Genomic DNA, 21,854 nt, shown 5'->3' with positions numbered 1-21,854 from the left:
ATTGAAATGAGACATTATGCAGCAATTTCTGGGAGAGATTTGAAAATTTCTGAAAGACTCCATCTGTTGGGTCTGCTAGTGCGATGTGGAAAGGGTGTACTGTGAAGGAGCGACCTATCTCAAATTAACTCTGTATATGAACCAGGGGAAACCTAACACCTTGCAGGTCCAATTACAAGGAAGCCAATTCATATAACCCTGGCAAGCCAGGGTTAATTTTCTCTTAATAAGGCTTTTCCTCTCATTTTAGCAAATGCTTGAAGATATTTAACGTAAGGAGCTGGCTCACCTACTTTTTACTGAGCATGGCCCCAAGTTCTCTGAACTTCCTGCTGGCCTTCCAAAAGACTTCTCTGCACAGCAGCTGTGGGTGACAGTTCACATGACGTGATGAGAATGATACCCAGCAGAGTGTCTAAACAATTGGAAAAAATGGGACAGGCTGCAGCTGAGAGCTCAGAGAGGGTTTTCTAATCCTCACTCTGCCCAGACATGAAGTTCACCATGTCTATATAATGACTAAGTTCCCAAGATCTATAGAGGTCTTAAATCTGTGTTTCTTGGAGTCAGGCTCTGGATGCTAGAATTTCTAGTCCCTTTCCCTGTGCAGTTTTCTGTGTGTTTAGTATGTGTCTCTTAAGTTGCAGACTTCAAGGTCCCTAACATCATATAGGACCAGACAACAACTTTACTTAAATATACTTAATAGCATAGAATTTTTACATATAGAAGAATAGAAAAGTCCAAGTAGTACTATAATTCACTGTGAAAACTCTTAATTGCATAGATACAATAAGCCTTCTAGGCTAAAAGAAGTAGTAGTATCAGTAGGAGTAGTAGTAGGAGTAGTGATGATAATAATAATGGCAACCAGACTCCAAGATTTTAAGGCTCATTTTGTACTGCCTATAGTGCCTATCAGAATTATGACAGATATAACAGTATCTGCACAAGAAAAAAAGAAGCTGACCTTGCCAAAAAGACTGCCCAAAATATTAAAAAGTTATAAGTAAATTAGCTAATATATATGGTGGTTACTTGTTTTTTGTTTACACTACAATCCTAGTATTTTCCAAGCAAACATTCATATTTTGCAAAGAAAGTAGATGCAAATGAGTAATTGGCATTTTTCTATAGCTGATCCAGCAGAATTGTGAAGCATGAATGTAGCAGAAAACACATGCAAATATTTTTTATATTCTATGATCATTAATCTTTAAGATTGTTTTGCTGAATCCAGGGCATAAACTGGAGTTTGGAATTGTGTCCAGGTACAGCTCTGAAGGCTGCCATGAGGTGACCTGTCCTACAAGAAAACAAAGTGTGTTGTCATGCCTGTCTGAGTAATGAATTTGTAGAAAGGAAATTATGGTGATTTGCTATTTGAGGCAAAATACAGCTGTTAATTTATTACAAAATTTTAGGTAATACCAGAATCAAGGAAATAGCAATTAATAGACAAAGGGATGGAGATATAATTTTCCCCACCTTATATTAAATTATTGGTATTGGGTATAACCTTTGGAACCCTTGGAAGACAATATCCTTTAATATTCCTTAGGGTGAAAAGGGCAGATTCTTTGAAAATTGCTTCCAATATAAATTGCAGTGATCACACCTGGGTTTGGGTTGTGTGGTTTGTGGGTTTTTTTTGTTGTTGTTGTTGTTTTGTTTTGTTTTTTCCCCCCCAGTTTAAAGATCATTTTGACAGTATTGAATGTGGCTTGACATAAATTTTGCAGAAATGTACCATGATTAAAATTTCAGTAGAGTAAAAAAAGGTTAAAAGTATGTGAAGAAAGTATTTATATAAAAATAAAACAGCTTTCAAATGCTTGCACTCTACTTCCTAATGTCTTATGGAACTTAATAACTTTCTACATAACCTGAAAATGAGAACAAAACTGATGTAACTGAAAATACTTGTATTTGATCATAATCTTATATTGAAACAAAAAATAACATTCATATTTTAAACAAGTTTGGTCTGCCCTGAGATGGGAAGCCTTCAGTAAAAACTTAAAAGTTCAAAACTAAAACAGTAAATAGAATATTTTTTCTAATCTTTGCTTAATACATAAACACAAAGACATAAAAAGCAGACATTTTATTGGTTGTCTTGGCACTGATGGTGGTATATAAGGACATATGACTCACATATGTGATGCCTAATTGGATTTTGCAATCATTGCCTAAGATAGTAAATAAGGAATTGAAGAGATGCTAATAAATAATAGCAGTTTTCTGATTTTTTCAGATTCCTATTTGTTGAAAAATAGAGAGCTTTTCTCATTATTTATTTTTCTCACTTTTTTTTTTTTTTACTTTTTTTTTTTTTTTTTTAATTTTTTTTTTTTTTTTTTCCCCAAAAAATGCAAAAAGGCTTCCCACCAGGCCATTTGTTCTCTTCTAGGCAAAGGAAGAATGTGGAAAAAACATTCAAATTGAACCCATAAGGAAACAGTTTTTCTCAATTGTTAATGAGGGCTACATTTCACTAAAGTGGCAACAACTAGTAGGCTTAGGTGGAAAAGAAAAAGAAGACAAACTGTACTCTTTCATGAAAAGTAATGAAATTACAAAATATACCTTGTTTATTAATTGCTGCAAATTTTATCAACATAGACTAATAATAAAAAAAATATTATTTCATTTATGTTGGCTACATCCCTTCAAAGGAATAATAGTGCTTTCATTTTATAGACAAAAAATCAGTAACAATATGAATCCAGGTCCAGTACTTCTAGGTAATAAAGCTTGAGGAAAGGCCAAGAAAAGGTTTCACTGTGAAAAAAAAAGCTCCACGTGTAAATCCTGAGTCTCGTTAAAATCAGAGCCAGTACTGCTTTAAATGTACTCCATTAATTTCTGAGCAGCCAATATTCAGATTTTTGATTTCATTTTTTGCTGACCACTTTCTCTGGGTGTTATGTTTTGGACTTGTTATGTCTACTTTCATGAGGAAGCAGAAATTTTCTGGCATGAAACAATCTGGCAAATGCACAGATTTTGTGACAAGCATAGCTCAAATCCTAAAGGCGCTTTCTGCCAACAGGAGGCATCTTATTCTAATATATTTAATCCTTTTAGCCTTAGTATAAAGAGATTCTTTGTGGTCAAAACATTAAAATTTTCTGCAAGTACCAGTACTTGAAAAACCACTGAACATCTCATTTCATTACTTTCTAGGGTCACTTAGATTAACACAATCATTTAAATTAAAAAAGCACGTCTGGATAGTTGCAATAGTCTATTAATGAAGATAGTAGAGATTAATTTCGCTGAAACTCCCAAAATTTGCTGTGCTTGTATAGAAAATATTGCTGTTATTTCAACTCAGATTATTTTCGTATTTGAGAATGCTCAAATGTATGCAGTTTGCCATTTCTTTAAAAAAAAAAAGTGATTTTGACCTTTCAGATTTTTAATGGAAATTCAGAAATTAGGTAAATCATACAGAGTTGATGTCTGACATTTAATAATCTTAGTTTACTTTTGAAAAATACTACTTATGTCATAAATTAAATTGGTTTTTTAAATTATTTATTATTGATACTTTAAAAATTTCCCTTTGTCTCTTTCCTTTGGCTTTGTGAAATATACATGCATGTGCAAAAGAATACTGAATAACTTTTTAATAATGTCATGAACTTTGTGAAAGCAAAGAGATCAAATGTGAAGGCTAACTTCATCCAAGTAAAAGCTGTTTGTCTTTGAATTTTTAAAAACTTATTTTGATGTGCAAGAAAAAAAAATTCTATTTCAATTACTAAATACAGACATAAAAGCTAAGTTTTAGCTATTAATCTGAAAACCAAAGTGTTTGCTTTTAACAACAATGGAAACATTTTGGCATTTTTTACCATTACTGTTCTCAGTTGAAGTCAGGAAATATTTTATCCACCTGAGCAAAAGGAAATCAATAAAAATTTAGCTAAAAGTGTGACTGAAATACAGTTTACTCTGGGAAATGAAATTCAAAGCATCACTTTAGGCTTGTTATGATTTTAAATGCAGATATTATTAGTATTTGTGTCACAGCATGAAATCTATAAGTTCTTAAGCAATAATATAAAATTATTGTGCAAAATTATCCGACTTCAAGCAATAGGACCATTGTGAATCTCTAAATTACACTGTTCATAAAAAGCATATAAGTCAGTTTTGATTCCTTATAAGTTCCTCTGTGCTTTCTGTTCTTTTTTCATTTCTTGATTGCCATCTTTCAATATAGGGAAAGAAATCTATTTTCATTCTTTTCCAGTGGTTTGAGCCCTGTGTAAAACTTTGTGGGGTAGGAATTTGTCATGGATGGAACAAGTTGCTAATTCTTAGCCTATGTCCAAATAGCCATAATTTTCATGCAGAGTTTTACTCACATAAAATCTACCCATGAAATCCTGGTCTGAAATACCATTCTTGTGGCTCAGACTAATTATTTTCAGTCTACCTTGATTTTTTCTTTGTTGTGTTGTATTGATATCAATAGTACCAGACATTTGGAACCAACACATAAAGAGTTGAAATGACAGCATCAATAGCATCTTTTGATCAAGGACAGAAAGAAAATCTCATAACCAATATTTTATATTAAATATTTCATACAATCAATGAAAACAACCACCACCCCATGTAATGTGTTCAGAAAATCTACATTAGTGCAGATTTGGACCGGTCAAAATTTTGTTTACTGAATTATTTGAAAAGCTTCTGTTCTATCTGAATGTTTGGCAAAATTCAGGTAAAGAAACTTATTGAGATTATTCAGTATTCTTGAAAATTTCTAAAATCATTTTTGTATTTGTTTGTATTTTGAATTAACATCATGACAGACTTCTTTGGAAATATCTAGGAATATATACTATTGACCATGTGTGATGGGTTAGTACAGTTTGGTTTTTTAGTTATAGAAGAATGTAGAATGATTTTCCAGGTCAGGACCTGGGAATTGCTTTAGAAAGGACAGGGACCTATCAGAGGGTTAGATAGAATATTTTATATCTGTTTTAACCACTGAAAATTGTCGACTATGACTTTGGGAAGTACCATATAAAACCCCTTGATTTCCTGTAGGTGGGCCTTTTCCTTTTTCCTTTGGCCAGAGAGAGACAGGTAACATCGAGCTGGGCCTGCTGCTCCCCCCTTTTTGGGAGGAGCTGGGCTGAGGCCTGGCCGGATTCCATTGGCTCCCGGGTGAAGTGGGAGGGGGGATAAGGAGAGGTTGTTGCTTTACAACAGCTACTTTCTCCAAACTTCCCTGGAGCAGGGAGAGATCTCTGCCGGGCCCCTGATAAGAGCTATGGGCATTGTTTAGGCTGAGGCCGCCCCAATTTACACCAAGGGGTGGGCTGAGAAGGCATTTATGATCCTACCTGGTTTTTTGTGATTCCGGACTGCCCGAGTGCTCTGATCTCTGATGTTTCTGTGAGTTCTTCCTCCCTCACCAGCACGGCCTTGAACATCTAATGCCACGAGCTACCACGGGAGAGAAGAGACTTTGGGCAGATTTAACCCTTTCCTGGCAACAGGAAACTTCCAGAGCTTGGCCCTTCTCTGAGAGAAAAAAGGAGACAAAGTGAATATAAAGAAGAAACAGCATGAAGTCAGTAGAGCGAGAGTAAAAAGACTATTAAGACAGAGAGTTAAAAAGTTAGTTGTTCCATTGTCATTTGAGCCATGAAAATGAACTCTATATTTAGTTCATTCCTTTGAATCATGGGAAAGATATGCATTTGGGGAGATGATTGTTTAAATTCATGTGTAGATTTGAGCAAAGGTGTTTGTGATGGACTAAGTAATATTAATCCTATAAGATGCTTGAACAGAGATACAGATGAGAAGCCCCTGCGCTAGTGAAGAAGTGAGAAGATATCTCTGTGTCTTGAAGTGAAGAATCCTTTGCTTTGGAGTTATTCATCTTTAAAAGGTGACACCTCAATATGCAAAAGTCTAAGACCCATGACCCATAAGAAGCTTGGGGACCTGCTAATGGGAGGGGTCACAAAAGCAGGCTTCCCCAGGCGGCTGGTTTTTGTGACAGTTAAAAAACCCACAAGAGAACTGTTCTAGGTTGTCAATGGAATCCATAAATCTAAAAGAAACTCTTCTCCTAAAGAATTAATAAAAGACTATTATCAAATAGTGAAACTAACTGAAAATTACAAGTTTTGTCTCTTTATGTTGTTTTATAAGAAAGCTAACCATTTGAAAGGGGAGGAAAGAGCGTTTTTGAAGTTTCATTCTGCTTTGTTTTAGGTTTTTTTCCCAACTTTCTCTTCCATTTTTTAGCATGTGTTAATAAAAATATTTATTCATTTTTAAAGTTAAACCTTTGTTTTTCTCCTAGTCTCTCTCCCACAAAAAAAGTAAGTACTAAGGCCAGAATTTAATAAACGTGAAACCACTACACTATTGTATCTGAAAGAAGCAAGAAATAAAGCCTTCCTTAGAAACTTGGAAAGATATTCATGACCACTGATCCTGAAATTCGTAGGAGATTTACACCATCCCAATATCTGTTGGAAAGAGAAAAGGCCTGGGTGCAAGCGTGCAAGCAGTTCGGGAGATTTCTAGGATGTCTTGGCATCAATCCCTTTATGCCCAATCATCTGTTGGGTGCAGGGGGGAGGGCAAGCGCGGTTTGTTTTTCCCCAGGAAAACTCTGCTCATCGGAGTGACCTTGAAGCGGGGGAGCTGGAACACGGCAAGACGAAAGAAGCTCTGTTGTTTTTTCCCCGGCAGTTAGTTAGTTTAGTGCTAGCGTAGTTAGACGCTGTAGAATAGCTGAAGCTTTTTGCCTTTTTTTTTCTTTTTCTTTTTCTTTTTTTGTCCTTTTTTCCTTCCTTTTTGCTTTTTTTGCCCTCTCCTCGGAACTGTTCCAACCTCTCTGGACTAAGGACCTGGGGAAGCACCGGGGGCCTCCACAGGGGATCCACCCCACCAAGACCAGCCCTGCACATCTCCTTTTCTCCCAGCGTCAGCAGAGACGGAGCGGTGGAGCACAGTGACGACCCTCGAGGAGACTTTCTTTAAGTTTGTTATCCTCCGTAAGCGGCACGAAGCTCTTGTCATCGGGTATTGTGCTGGGAGTGCTTTGCCTGTTTAATAAACAGGTTTTTTCCACTTCTCTCTGAGGAAATCTTTTTTCCCAAACCGGTTGGAGGAGGGGAGGGGGGCCCCGTGGGAGGGTTTCTCCCAAAATCTGCCTGAAACCATTACAATGGCAGAGAATACAAAGGTTGAGGGCAGACATTCAATCAAGTGATGAAAACAAATAGTTCCTGACCAAACTGATTGCAGCTGGGGAAGTATTGAACACCTTGGCTCAAGTCAGGTGTTTGACAGAGTCTCCCATGGTGTCCTCAGAGCAAATTGGTCATATATGAATTGGACAAGTGGAAGAGGCTGAGGAAACTGGTTGCATCACCATGCTCAGTGTCCTGTGATCGACAATATGAAGTCTGGATGGTTACTAGGAGCATCCCTCAGAGACAAATATAGGGGCCAATATTATTAAATGTGCTTACTAGGACATAGGAAACCCTGACTTGAAGAGAACAGCAGGAAGTGGGATGGAGAGGTGGGGCATGGACATACCATGAAGATGGTTAAATACTAAAAACCATTTTCAGCAGAGACTGTGAAGTCTCCATCATTGCAGATATTCAGGATTTTCCTGTACAAATACTGTCTGGTCTCTGGCTTTGAGCAAAAGTGTGCGTCTTCCTATATCTCCCTAGATCCTGTCCATTTTACATTATCAATGATTTTATAATTCTGTAAATATATCCTCCTTGAATTGATTGAAAGAGTAAAAATAGATCTATTTTTCAACTCTCTAATTCTGCATCTCTTTCATCAAGCATTGCATTGCTGTCTGGAGTTCCAGTGATATTTGCCACAGAGAGCACCTCTGAGTCTGATTTAATCTGTAATTAAACTGTTTGTGTATCTGCTAACACTATTAAGTTTCTTTGCCGTATTTGTGCTTTATTAAATGTTGTAGGGCTTTTACATAGGATGGGGGTTTTTGCTTATTCATTATTGTCTCTACTTTTTAAATTTGTACCAAAATAAATAATTTCTTTTTTTTTTATACTTTTCACTCTTAAAGGAAATAAAGTGACTTCCAAGAGAACAGTGCAGTTTGTTAAATACCAAAAAAGTAGTTTAAATAATTTCATAGATACTACTAGAAGTAACAATAACTAAGTAATTCAGGGGTGAAACATCACTGTTAACTCATCCTTAAGACTCAGTATGAGGAAAACATGAAGGTAATTACTCCAGGTATTAGCATTTATATATATCAAGTTTTGCAAATTTTCTTCAATGTGAAGGGCTCTTCAAACAACATATTTAAATATTTTATTCATAATTTAAATTATGTGATTTTTTGAAGTTCAGAGGTACTTGCTCATATGAAATACAGCATTCAAAGGAAAAAAACAATATATTGCACAGTAGAGCATAATGCAAGCAATAGGCATACATCAAGAAACCATAAATTTAATTACTAGGGTAGCTGTCTTTCTTTGGTATTTAGAGAAAATAAAAATTGTTTTTATGTGCTCCTTTCACCTATTCCTCCCTTTTCTGTCGAATTTGTAAAGAGCATTTTGAAAGAGATAATTTGCAACTTTGATGGTAGTAGTAGCCTTCCTCAGCCTGAAATTGCTCTTTCAACACAATACATAATTTTTCTTTTACTCAATTTTTCTTTGTACTTCTTGCCTTAATCACAACTTTTTATAAAAAAAAAAAAAAAAAAAAAAAAAAAAAAAAAAAAAAAAAAAAAAAAAAAGCAGCACAGCATTTTGTTTCTGGTTCCTGGTGTGTTAAGAAGGGTGAGAGAGAATGATTTCTCTTTTTTATTGAGAAACGTAGGGGTTTTTATCAAAGAATGATCATATCAAAAGTATGACCTACCTTTAACAAACCTGGGTTGTATTTAATACCATTTTACGTGCATAACCAGGGCCTTTATTCTGCTTTTCTTTAAAACTGTAGAGAGGTCATTTAGACCCTGAGAAAGCTCAGCTGGTGCCACTAACACCAAGGTTCAATCCCTGTATGGGCCATTAAATCAGGAAATGTACTCAATGATCATGATGACTCTGTTCCAACTCAGACTATTCTTTGATTTGCTGTGATTAGTATCTCTAGGGCTGTTGAGATTTAATTCTCCAACCTCCTTTTTAATTACTTATAGAACATTAGAGAGTAGTGAGTACTACTCTAATCTAACTATATTTATTGATTAGGCATGGTACAGGACTGTTTTCATAAGTCAGTTCTTCTAGTATTAGGATAGATAATACTTTATTTTCACTATTTGAGTATACTGATCTGTTAGAGATTTGTTTCCTTCCTTCTGTGTATAATTTTCTTAATCTTTATTTCCATTGACCATTCTGCCTCTGTTCTCACATCAGCATTATAATTTTAATGAAAAGACTTTTTATCAGTGTTACTAGTCTTAGATGCTCAACATGAAATTTTTCATTGTCCCTGAAAAATCCAGTTCTGGCATCTCCAAAAGACCTACAGCTTATTTAAAGCCTAAACCATTAAATCCTGAATATATCTGTAGTAATATTTCTTCAAGTGCAGTCATAACCAGATTGCCAGAAACAGTAACTATCTCCATTTCCTATTTTTCCCCTAGTGGAAATGAAAAGGATTACCTAGTGATTTATTCACAGAAAAGAAAAAAAGGCGGGAAAAAAATCTAAATGTATTTGATAAGAAGCTGTGATGAAATACCACTCGTAAGACATTTTCTTCCTCAGAAATATTGGCTCCTCAGTGAAGACTCAGTAGAGTAGTGTCAGAAGAACATCTACTGAGTAATTCTAAAAGGACTAAATACTCTATACAGAAGTTGAAAACAAAAGATCCTTTGAGCTTCTCTTCTGACAGACATGATACTCAAAAGCTGGGAAATTATACTAAAAAACCCCCAACCAAACACACAAAAAAACAAAAAACAGACAACAAACAAACAAACAAACAAAAAAAAAGAAAAAACAAACAAACAAAAACAAAACAAACAAAAAACCAAACAAACAAAAAAAAAAAAACACAAAAAACCCCACCAAAACTGCTGGAGTAACTTAGTGTGTAGAATAAAGATAGAAGAGTCAAATCTGGACTTTAGAGTTTAGCCCAAACTAACAGGACAGGAAGAGTGTGTGCCGTACTGCTATGCTTGTGCTATCTTTACTTCTTCAATCTTAATACAGCAGTACATTAGCAAATGCAGACAAAGGTGGGTGACAGTTTGTCAGACTAAAAGGTGTGAGAACTGTAAAATATATTATGTTTAGTTTCAGCTTCTCTCACTTCCTATATTTGTTCATAGTAACTAAAAGGTGTTGGAAAACATGTATCCAAACCACCAGGTGCCAGCCCCAGTCAACATTCACATTTAGCTGAATGCACCCACTTGGGACACACAGGCTTTTATTCAGAACAAGAATTACTCTGAAGTAGTTACAAAATCTGTGAAAATCACAGACAGTTAGGACAATACTACAATTTAATGGCTCTAATTAATGTTAAACTGTCCTAAGGTGCTGGGAGTGTCCTGTTCAATCGGTAATTTAATGTCTCAGCCACAGCTTCAGTACATGTTGCAGCCAAACGTTACTCTAATTAAAAACATAAAGAAAGAAAAAAGTCCTCACTCATGAAATGCATGCACCCAGCCAGCTTTGGTGAAATGTCAGAAGCAGCTTCAAGTGAGCTTATACCTGACAGAGTTCTTGCCATTGATACTGCCTTCTGCATGGCAAATATCAGTGAGGAAGGATTTCTGCTAAATAATGTTCTAAAAGTACTCATATTTCTTATGCAAGCTGGGCCTTCTGTTTTATTCATGGGCTTAATTGCTTGTGTGCATTTTGTGCTGCTAATCTCACTCTTCCAGAGAGACTGTGAAATAGTCAACTTTAACAACAACCTTCTTCCAAGACACTATGATGACCTTCCCACCAGTGGATAAGGAAGTCTCTTACAGAACTTGGAAACACTGCGCTCCAAGCAGGATAAGTATAGAGGTTTATGAGGTGTCTTCTGCATCTCCAAAGCCTTTGAATGTGCATGTATTTCTATGTGAATAAGGTATTCTAGCTCCTTGGCAACCCATCTATCTGAACTGCCTGAAAACTAAATTGTCTTCCCTTTCGCTTTCCCCTACTCCAGTTTGGCATGTGCATGTAATGAATATATTCCCAAGAAATTCTTTAGCTTGTCTGTAAAACACGATACTTATTGCATTTTAACAGGACATAACAATATTTCCATATTAAACCCTCAATATATATTATTACCATTATGTGCAGTAGATAGCAATAAAACCACCACCTGGTGTTGGGCTTTTGCAAACCCCTTGGCTTATTTTCCTTGTAAAAACAAAATAAATGTACATCAAGATCTGCTGTTACACAAAGAAAAGAAATTATGTGCAATTATTTTGCACATTGCTTATTCTCATGAAATAACTGTGCCGGCTAAAGGGGATTGGAAATACAGCACTTCTCAAAACTAAGGGCTCCCAGAGAGGATCCACTCCCTGGGGAAAAATAAAGATGGATCTCTATCATTTCTCTCGATGTTACTTGGTTACCACTGCTGCTATTGGTGACAACAGCAGAAAATCTTAATGGCTGGCTGAGAATCTCAATGCAGTACTGTTTGCACATGAACAGTTTCCTTCCCAGCACTCAGTCTTGCTCAGCCTTGTTTTTCATACTTGTTTTTTTCTCTTCTTGCAAGAATTCACCATCTTTTCAGAACATTTCACGAAATACTACATTCTGCAGTTAAATTTGCTCTTTCAGGTACTCTTATACCTACAAAGACAAAATTTGGTAACATATTTAGGCTTTGTCAGCAGCTATTCTTTTATCAAAAAAGATATCCAAATATTTTCAATCCACACCTATAATAAATTTTTTTCTTAAAGTTTCAGCACAGTTTCTACTCTTTTTGGAACACCACCTTAATTTACTCCTTGTTCAGGTGTTCATAACATCAGAATTTTAATGAGATCACCATGTTATAGTGAGTGTGAACAATAGGAATAAACTTGATGAATCTCGCTAGCTGAAAATAAATAGCTGGAACAAAAATTCTGTTCCTCAGAATTTTTAGATAATTAAAATTATGAAGATTTATGGAAAGAGACAGTGATAAAATTCAAATAAAGTAATCAGGACAGAAGCCTTAAAACTTGTCTATCAGGTTTTCCTACTTTTTTGGCAAACTTGTCTACCAGACTGTTGTGTATGATTTGAAATACTGGGGCTTCTGTGATCTCTGCTGGGGGCAGACCACTAGACAGACTGCCTTGGAGTAAGGATACTATTCCTTTTCATCAATACATCAAAGCTTCTGGGTTTTTTTTTTCTTTTGTTGTTGTTGTTGTTGTTTTTTCTTATGTGGAATGCAACTACATTTCAAAAATCTTCCTGAAACCACACTACGTTTTTTTTTTTTACTCTGTTCTCTAAATATGGTTGGGTCAGTACGATGGATATTCAACAGCTATCCCAAAATCAAGGAAATGGTTAATTTGGGGCTACATATCTACAGTTCCTAAAATGCACACAGAATGTTTCTGGTGACCGATATCAGACATCTGAAAATTCCCTTTTGCTAGAAGAAGCATTACAAACAACATAAACCAGCTTCACTGCTGCCTGAACAACAGCAGTCACATACATGAAATGTTGCTCAACATATTCTGCTTTAGAGACAAACATGTAGACATATTTACTTGTAGATATTTCACTACTTGTAGATATTTCAGAAAAGAGATACTCTGTGGTGAGATATTGGAGAGTTTTATCCTTTTTTTGGTCCACTTTGGTTGTCAGAATCTCTATTTTTTCCGTATTATTTTTGAATGCAAATCCAAAGCCCATTCTCCCATCACCATTAATGTTACATTTATACTGAAACACTTCAATGCCTCAGAGTCAGGAATGCCATAGCATCAGGAGTGCCCCAGCAACCAAATGCTATGGAAATACAGTTACTTGTCTCTCATGATCCTTGCTTGGATGATAAGACATGAATCGTAGACCTAATAAATATTAGAAAAAACCAGTGATTGCCTCGGAGATTAATTTCTCCCAGTATAAAGGAGATGAAGAAGATTCATGTGATTTTTGAGTTTGATGAAGGACTAAATCCATGGTTTTTAAAGACTTAAATTGACTAATCTAGCAGAGCTGGATTATTTTAACAAATAGCTTGGTAGAACATTTTCACATTCCATTTAGAGATCATGTTGCAGCCAATCTGTACTGCAGATATATCAACAAAATTGTATAGTGTACTTTGGTAAAAGCAGTATTATAGCCATTTTAAGCAGCAGAGAGTAAGGTAACAAATACACAATAACTAAAGAGAACGAAGAGTAATTCTCATGAAGCCACAGTCCATGAATATTATATGGATGCAAAACAAAAAATACAGGGAAGAATTTTTCTTCCATTATTTTAACTTGCAATTATTTGGCATTATTCAGGAAGGACCAGTTCCTCTTTCAATTAACCTCATCTATAAGGAATGATGTCCCAAGTCTTTTTGTGATACTGATGCTCTTTTACCTCATGTAGAACTGCATAATTGAAGCTAGCTTCCATATGGTGGTAGGGTCATGGAAACAGGAAGTAAAAGCTATTCTCATTACTGTAATTTCACAACTTTTGGTTAATACCTTACATCAAAACTGCACATCAACATTCTTCCCAATAGAGCACAACTATGACCAAGAATTCAATTACCTGAAATGAAGGATTCTTTTTAGTTTTATTATACACAGTACAATCTCCCTAACTCCTTGGTTTTCTGACACAGTGATTTTTTATTATTATTTTAATGTTTTTTTTCTGACAAACCAAAGTCAATTCAAACCCAGAGAAATTTCTTTTTAAATATTAATTTTTGAACAAGATCTCCTCTCAGAAAGAGCTGTCCTTTCAAACTCATCCCACTATTTAGGTATATGTTCAATTCCTATTGGCTTTAAGAGGATTTGAAGAATATGTTTAAGAACTTTAGTAAACAGGTGTGGAATAGGCATGTGCATAGGTGCTTTCAGATGGGTTTTATGGAGCTTTAGCATGTAACACCAGAAAAATCAAGCAGAAATTTTGAATTTGAAGGAATTGAATGCTGCAAATCTTCAGCATCTCATATGTCAGCATTACTCTTTTTATTAGAATAGATCATAGTTCCAAAATAATTATGAGATTATAAGGGTAGAAGTGTATGTCTTTGGTATGTACTTTATTATTCTGCCTATCAAGAAATTATAGCCATCATTTTTCATATTTATCAGCATGATGCCTGATTTCTCCAATCATTATAGCCTTAGCTTTCTGAGAAATAAATAAGATAATGACATCTGCTCTAAGTTGATAGGGCATAGTCTCATTCAGATTGGACTGTTATATTTAGCATTACTGGCTGTTTTCATGGAGTGAAGTGTTATAGATTTAAGAAACTCATTGCAAGCAGACTGTTTTGAAATTTCAGAATTAAATAATTACTTATGCCTAAGAAACTGCCAAGCTAATACATGATATTTTTGTTTTATTAATAATTTTGAATGTTGCATTTTAATTATTAATAAAACTTCCATATTTATGTAAAAAAAAGGAAGAAAAACAATGCTGTGAAAAATGTTTATTCTTGTTTCTTGCATTAGCTGCCATCATTATTCTGAATACAATAGGATCATATAGCTCCAAGTTACTATTAAAATGATAATATTTTTGATATGCAAAAATGTAAAAATATTTGCTGTAAGAAATTCAGTTTAATGTGTGTGTGTGTGTGTGTGTGTATATATATATATATATATATAAAATAAATATATTGCAAGCAATACAATTGCTGTGCATCTCCTTAAAGGAAAATAAGCAAAATTAGTCCACTAAGAGGAATTGCTCTGTAGCTCAGGAATAATTTAATCCCATGTCTTGATTAGCAGCAGTGTAAAGTTTTTACAAGGGAGAGATGAATCAGATCTTTACATGTTTTTCACTTATGCCATGACAAGTGTACCAGAGGCACATAAAGGACTCATGAAACCAGGAAGCAACCCAAAGTTATTTCTATGGAAACAAGCTCTGACTGCAGGGAAGGCAGTAAATCAATCTCCTTCATGTTGTGTTTGAGACATGTTTGGATGTTTCCAACATTTGGCTGCCAGGTTACCTAACCAGCTGGTGTCTCAGGACTTAGTGCTACTGACTGAATTCCTAGCACGCCTGATAGACCATGCTAGTTTTGACTGAGAAATGCAGCCAGGCATGTTTTTTCATTTCTTATTTTTAACTGCAGAAATAGTGTCTATTGATTTTACTATGTTGTTACACTTTACATAACTTTTTCTTTTCTCAAAGACCAAACCCTCAAGTAAGAAAACAAATGAAGAAATTAAAAAAACCAACCCCCCCTCACAAAAGCAACAATGAAACTCCATTTGGGGTTAAATAGAGCTAGTGTAATCAAAGTAAAGCTAAGCTCCCCTTGTACCCCAGGCCCCAGAATGATGCCATCATCAAATTGCTGTTGGTGAGCATAGGCTGCAGAGGGCAATGTCCCTCAGCAAAGCACTGCGCTTCCCAAAGAGGGTTCAAGTACACCTTTTAAGTGTATATTATTTTTTCCTGAGTTGTTGGTTTTTTGTAGTGTGAAGAATCAAGTCTTAATCACACTAAAGCGATTAAGGGAACACTGGATAAGTATTGTACATGTTTGGTGAATAAAAAGCTTCCCGCAATATTTCAAACAAAATTAAAAGTTGTTATTTCACATTTTAACCAATGAAATAAAAACCTGAAAGTTTGCTTTGGTTTTAACTGAAGAGCAGAAAATTAAGGATATCCATAGAATGCAGAACCAGGTAGGGATAGAAATTTCCTTCTTTGTGAAAAAAAAAAAAAAAAAAAAAAAAAAAAAAAAGGAAGTTAACCAACCTCAGTTTTTCCATGAAAATATCAGCCAGCTATATTGAAGAGCAATGTTCAAGGAATATAAAGATTGTCTTTCTGTCTTTCCATTCAGTCTCTCTATAGATGAACAAGGTTGGAAAAGCTCCATGCAATACTGCCAACCACAAGCCTTCAGAAAACATGAAGCCAGTCTCTCCAAACTGTATGACAAGCTTTTAAACAAAAAATTTTCAAATAGGAAAAAATAATGTGCTTTCCCTATTTCCTTCTTTGGATCTGATACACCCTCCTCAGAACAAGAGGTTTTCCATTAAGAAATGAAAGTCCAACATGAGCACTGGACTGCAGGACTAGAAATGAAGGAGAGTTAAATGGAAATGAATGAAGTAACAGAACAGGAAATGGGGACAGAAATGGATAAGAAAGTTCTGTAAGAGAGAAAAGTGAAAAATTAAGATATAAAATGGACTGCAGTTTGTATGCTGTGTAACATGGTGTTTTGCCTTATATTGCTTTAGGTCACAGAGATGGTAAAAATCTCTTAAAAGTCGTTCTGGTCTACTGAAAACATCATGTGGAATGCTGAGTATTGAATTCTAATGTACACACACACAGACAGTACAGCTCCATGCTGTCATTCTCTGACTCGAAGTCAAATGAGCATAGATTGCCTATTTTGTGCATTAACACTAGAGTTTGTTGGACAAGATACTGTCTACCTCCATCTGGAGCTCACACAATTTCAGTTAAGTACATGATGTTATGACTAACAAGTTAGAGTTCTATAAATATCTAATATCTGCTGCAAAGTTATGAGTGATTACTCTAAAAAAAGCACATGGAGAGAAAGAAAAAAGGCATCAGAGTTTTATAATGATTTTTGAATAGTGGCAGAAAGAAAATTGTCAAATTAAGAATAAAATAATGAGGAACATCTTTGAGCTATTTCATGTTTAGTCAGGTATTCAGATATTCCAAAACCTCTGCCTAACTATATTCTCAGATACTAATGCAGTATTCATATCCAAAATAACCAGTTTTTTTGGTATTTAGGATAACATAAATACACTGACTTTAAATTTCCCATCTCTTCCACCTACTCCTCCTCCCTCAATGCTTTTAACACACACTGAATATTATTTTTTCCATTGAGCTCTCTTTTCAACACAGTTTCCCTCTCTTCTCAGACATAAATGAGGTGCTGGGCAATGTTCTGACGTCAATGTGGTAATTGCCCCAGGGGGGGAAACAGGAGCTTAAAATAGAAATAGAGACACAGACAGACACATTCATATAGACACCTGTGGGTGCCAACAACACTGATGGACCCAGACTTCTGGGAACCTGCGGCAGACTTCAGATGCCACATTGCTCTCTGAGCCCTGTATGGCATTGTTCTCCCTGTGTCTTGGCAAGAACTGAGCTACAAAATTCAGGACTGACATTGGACTTGGAGCTGCTCCAAAGTTTACCAGGATGCATGAGTAGGGCTGAGGTCTGTCTCTAACTACAACTGATTTTTTCTTTGAAGACTGTATCTTGCATATTATACATTTACTCTTTCCTTCATTTATTATAAGACCAATACTATTTACAGATCTCTGGGTAAATGACATTTTGTGGTCAACCTCTTGCAAACACTTTGATTTGGCGAAGAGACCAGGGATGTCCCATACTGGACACAGCTGTTCCTTCCAACAGACCCAGCTCAGGACACATATGAGCTCATCAGCCAAGCTGGTCTTGCCTCTGCAGAAACATTCAAGAAAGAGCATAGCATGTCTAGACAGTGATGAGTGAGGAAAAGAAGTACGAAAAATAGCTCTGTGAACAACAAGATCAGAGAAGAAGGAGATTCTCCTGTAGCCCTCAGAGGACCCCATGCTGGAGCATATGAAGAAACACATCCTGAAGAAACTGCAGCCCACAAGGGGCCCACACAAGAACATACCTCTGGCAGGAACTATGGCCCATGGAGGATCCATACTGAAGCAGAGGAAAAAGGAGAGATAGAGAGAAAAATTAGGAATGCAATACCTATTCCTCAACCCTCCCTATGCCTGCTTGGATGGTGTGGTGGTAAAGGAAATAGCAGTGAAGGAGTAAACATGAGCCCACACACACACACAAAAAAAAAAAAAAAAAAAGGAGGAAGAGGTGGTAGTCCGATTTGTCTTTGTTTCTTACTACACAGCTCTAATTTTATTGACAGAAAGTTAGTTTAATTTTCCTCAAGTTGGATCTGTTTTGCCCACAGCTGTAACAGGTAAGTTATTTCTTTGTCTTGACCCACAATCTTTTTCATCTTCTTTTATCCACTGACCTATTTAAAAGGGTGAGTGAGAGAGCAAGTAGGAGTCCAGAAGCTAGCCAAGGTCATACCACCTCACTGTTAAGGCCAGTTCTTGTCAAATATACTGAAAAATATTGCTGCCAAACAACTTGAAAGAAAATTTTGGGAAGCAGTGTTGATTATTAAATCATCTTTGAAGAGTTTTTCTAAAGTTTTTAATTTCTCTTTTTTTCTTTTTTTTTTAGCTATAGAGAACTTAAAAAGGGGGTGGGGGGAGGATTTTTTTTTTAAAAAAAAAAGCTCCATATTTTTTCATGCAACTCCCCCCTATTTTTAGGCCACTCCAGTTGTTGCAATCTAATTCATATTGTTAATGCTTCCATTGTGGTTTTTGCAGCCTTGTAAGAAGTATTTATTTTCCATGTAGTATACAAAAACTCAGGTTCTTGGAGTCAGTCTGGGCATCTGATGGTAATTAGAAAACCCATGTCATGATTAGTCTTTGCAGTAGAGCTTTTGACTTTTAAACCTCATATTGACCGCCAGCTGCTGTCCTTGCTGACAGAGGCACTAGACATCTACTGCAGGAATTTGTGTATCTGTCAAAACAATAAACACAAGAAAAATATTTTATAGCTTCTGCACAGAATCGGAGGACTATGAAGCAACATTCTAAAGTATGGTGGAAGATGAAGGGACAGCAGTTGGCTTCCCTTGCAATTTTCCTCTTTGCCCTTATAGTTAAGGTATTAGAAAGCATCAGCATAATCTTTCTTCCTTGACATGAGTTAAAGAGAAATCTTTATATCAGTTGTGAGACCTTGAATTAGCCAGTTTTTTGTCACAGAAATAGCTGAAGAACTTTAAATACCTAATGGTATTAATTATGAGGGTATAGACTCTATAACATTTAATTTTGAGGATATATTAATACATAGGTGTTGTCAACAAGTTTCCCAGGAATTCTTGCAAAACCAATCATCCTCTCTCACAGTCTAGGACTTTTCTGTAATTTCCAAAATTTAAACAAACCACACTCGGCTTCCTCTGGGCCTTTAGGTAAAGGATATGTGTTTATGTGTCAAGATACGTGGTTTTGTGTCCTTTTGGAAGTCTGACAGTCCCACTGATAGTAGGTTTCCATCTGCCCTTGTGCTGCAAGCTTGCAATCTTCCTCACTCCCAGCCCGCCCCATACCAAAGACCAGACACTGCCTTATTCCAGCTCTCCTTGCCCAGTTACTGGAGATGCAGAAATCTCCCTTTCCTTCCTGGGGAGTTTCCTCACTGTTGGGTGTTTTCACTTCAGTAGCGTCCAAGGCAAACTGGCAGCCTTCATCTCTGCTGCCCACAAACATCTTTCTACCTGAATGTAATATTCTTCAAACTGAACAGACAAAGAAGTAGTACCATCCATCAATCATCACATCACACCTTATTTGTTTAAAAATCCCAAACAGACACATCTTTCAAGACACTATTTCTTTGTACACACTCGCATAGAGGTCTTCAGTGCTGAGTACAAAGGCGTGAGTTGTTGGCCCAACATGTCTAACTACAGAACTAGTTCTACAGTTTGCAGTTCGGGTTCCCTTTTCTAAGTGCAGCCGCCTAGTGGCACTCTAATTCACATTGCTTGTTACAGTGACTTCCATTTTGTAATGCCAGGACTCCTGTATTCTTCTCCTCATTCTACTTTCTTCAACTCTTAACTTTACAGTACTTTTCCTCTTACTTTGTGTGTCATGTTTCTCTGCATCCTTGCAGAGTGTGTGTACCAGGGTAAGGGTGTGCGTAGTGTTGTTACACAAGAGTGTATGGACTCTTGGGAAACAGCTACTATGCATGGCACAGTAAAATTATAGCCTGGTTTTTGTGACCATGGAGGATTCTGAAAAAATGTGCTTTTCAGAATTAAGTCTAATTCTTATCTGTCTGTATCTGCAGTTATCTTATAGAACATCATCCATTAATGCCAGTGAAAGTTATCAGCAACTTATGATGATGAAACTCATCAGAGTTTTGGATGATTAGAGGTAGGGTTTCAAAATCCTTGGTTGCTTTATTTTCTTCAATCAGATTTTTTTTTTTTCTTTTTTCTCTTTTCTGTTTCAGAAGACTGGAAATTATATATACAATTAGGTAATTCAAGAAAACTCAATTCACTGTTGTTTTGTCTCAACTACCAGAGGAAAAAAATAATGCCATCCCTTGTTACTTTTAATACATATTTTCCAAAGGAGTGAAATCCATCACAATACTATTATAATGAAATGAAGGAATGAACTTATCATCATAGAGAAGGATTTGAATGTGTTAGACAATACACATACATGCACACAAAAGATTATTCTGTCATTTAAATACTATAACTTTACAATATTATTTTTTCAGCAGCTGTATTGTCAGTAAGGATTTTTAGATAAACATGACTGAAAAATAAAGTTTTAAGAATACTTTTAAATAGGGCCATTAGATTTATTTCAGTTCATCTGATATAAATCCGATAGACTTCACATAAATGCCTTACTTAAGTGCCTGAACAAAGCATTTACTAATCCTATAAGGAAATGAGAGATGAATTATTAAATTCAAAGGTATTCTTATTACCAAGAGGAAACACACTCTGGTAGAAAAAGTCCCATGTATGTCCTAGAGGTGGTCAAGCGAAGATGTTGTTCCTGTGTGCCATTTGCTAGCATTTAAGTGGATTATGGATTGATGCTCTGCCTGTGGGGGAAAAAAAAAATAAAAATGTTAGTGGAGACAACAAACAAATATTAAATCTGCTGACATTGTTGCTGAATAGCATGTTCAGGATAATGAAGAGCTCTTTCTTGACATTTCAGTCAGTTATTGTGTAGAAATTCAATTTCTTTTTTTTTTTACTAAGTATTTAAAGAATATATATCCAGATGTTTAGTACAGTAAATATTGGTAAGCAGGATGGTGATTTGATTTATTATATTTTAATTGTAAATAATTGATTAAGGAGTCATCTAAAAGGATGATACTTACTACAGTGTATTTAGGATTTCCATGAAAAAACAATAATTTATCTTTGTTTTTTTTTCCTTTAACTTGTTCTAAAATTGTCCCTTTGACTATCTTCTCAAATATTTCCTAAACCAATATGTTTGTACTGACCTTAAGTGACATTTGAATAAATTGCTTCATTCTCAAGTCTTCCACTAGGAAGTTAGTGACATGTTCTCATCTGTACAATTCAAGATGTTCTCTTTTCCTTTTCCTTACTTAATAGGATATCAATAGCATGGCTGAAGCTGGAAATTTTTTATACTGTATTATATATATTAGCTCAGTTGATTAGAGTCTGGTATCCTTAACACCAAGGTTGAAGGTCCAATCCCCATATGGACCTTTCACTTAAGAGCTGAATTTGATGATCACTGTGGGTCCCTTACAACTCAAAATATACTGTAAAATATGCTACAGACAAAATAATTTTATTACATCAAGGCACTGTTTGACATGCTTGGTTAAAGTCACAGAAAACCGTAAATTATTAGTGATATGGTTAAAATATATTTTGTCACTCATGTGCTGGATATCTGGGTGTTTTCTTAA

Source organism: Hirundo rustica, chromosome 1 (assembly GCF_015227805.2).
Source record: "Hirundo rustica isolate bHirRus1 chromosome 1, bHirRus1.pri.v3, whole genome shotgun sequence".
Taxonomy (NCBI): domain Eukaryota; kingdom Metazoa; phylum Chordata; class Aves; order Passeriformes; family Hirundinidae; genus Hirundo; species Hirundo rustica.
This window is presented reverse-complemented; position numbering follows the sequence as displayed.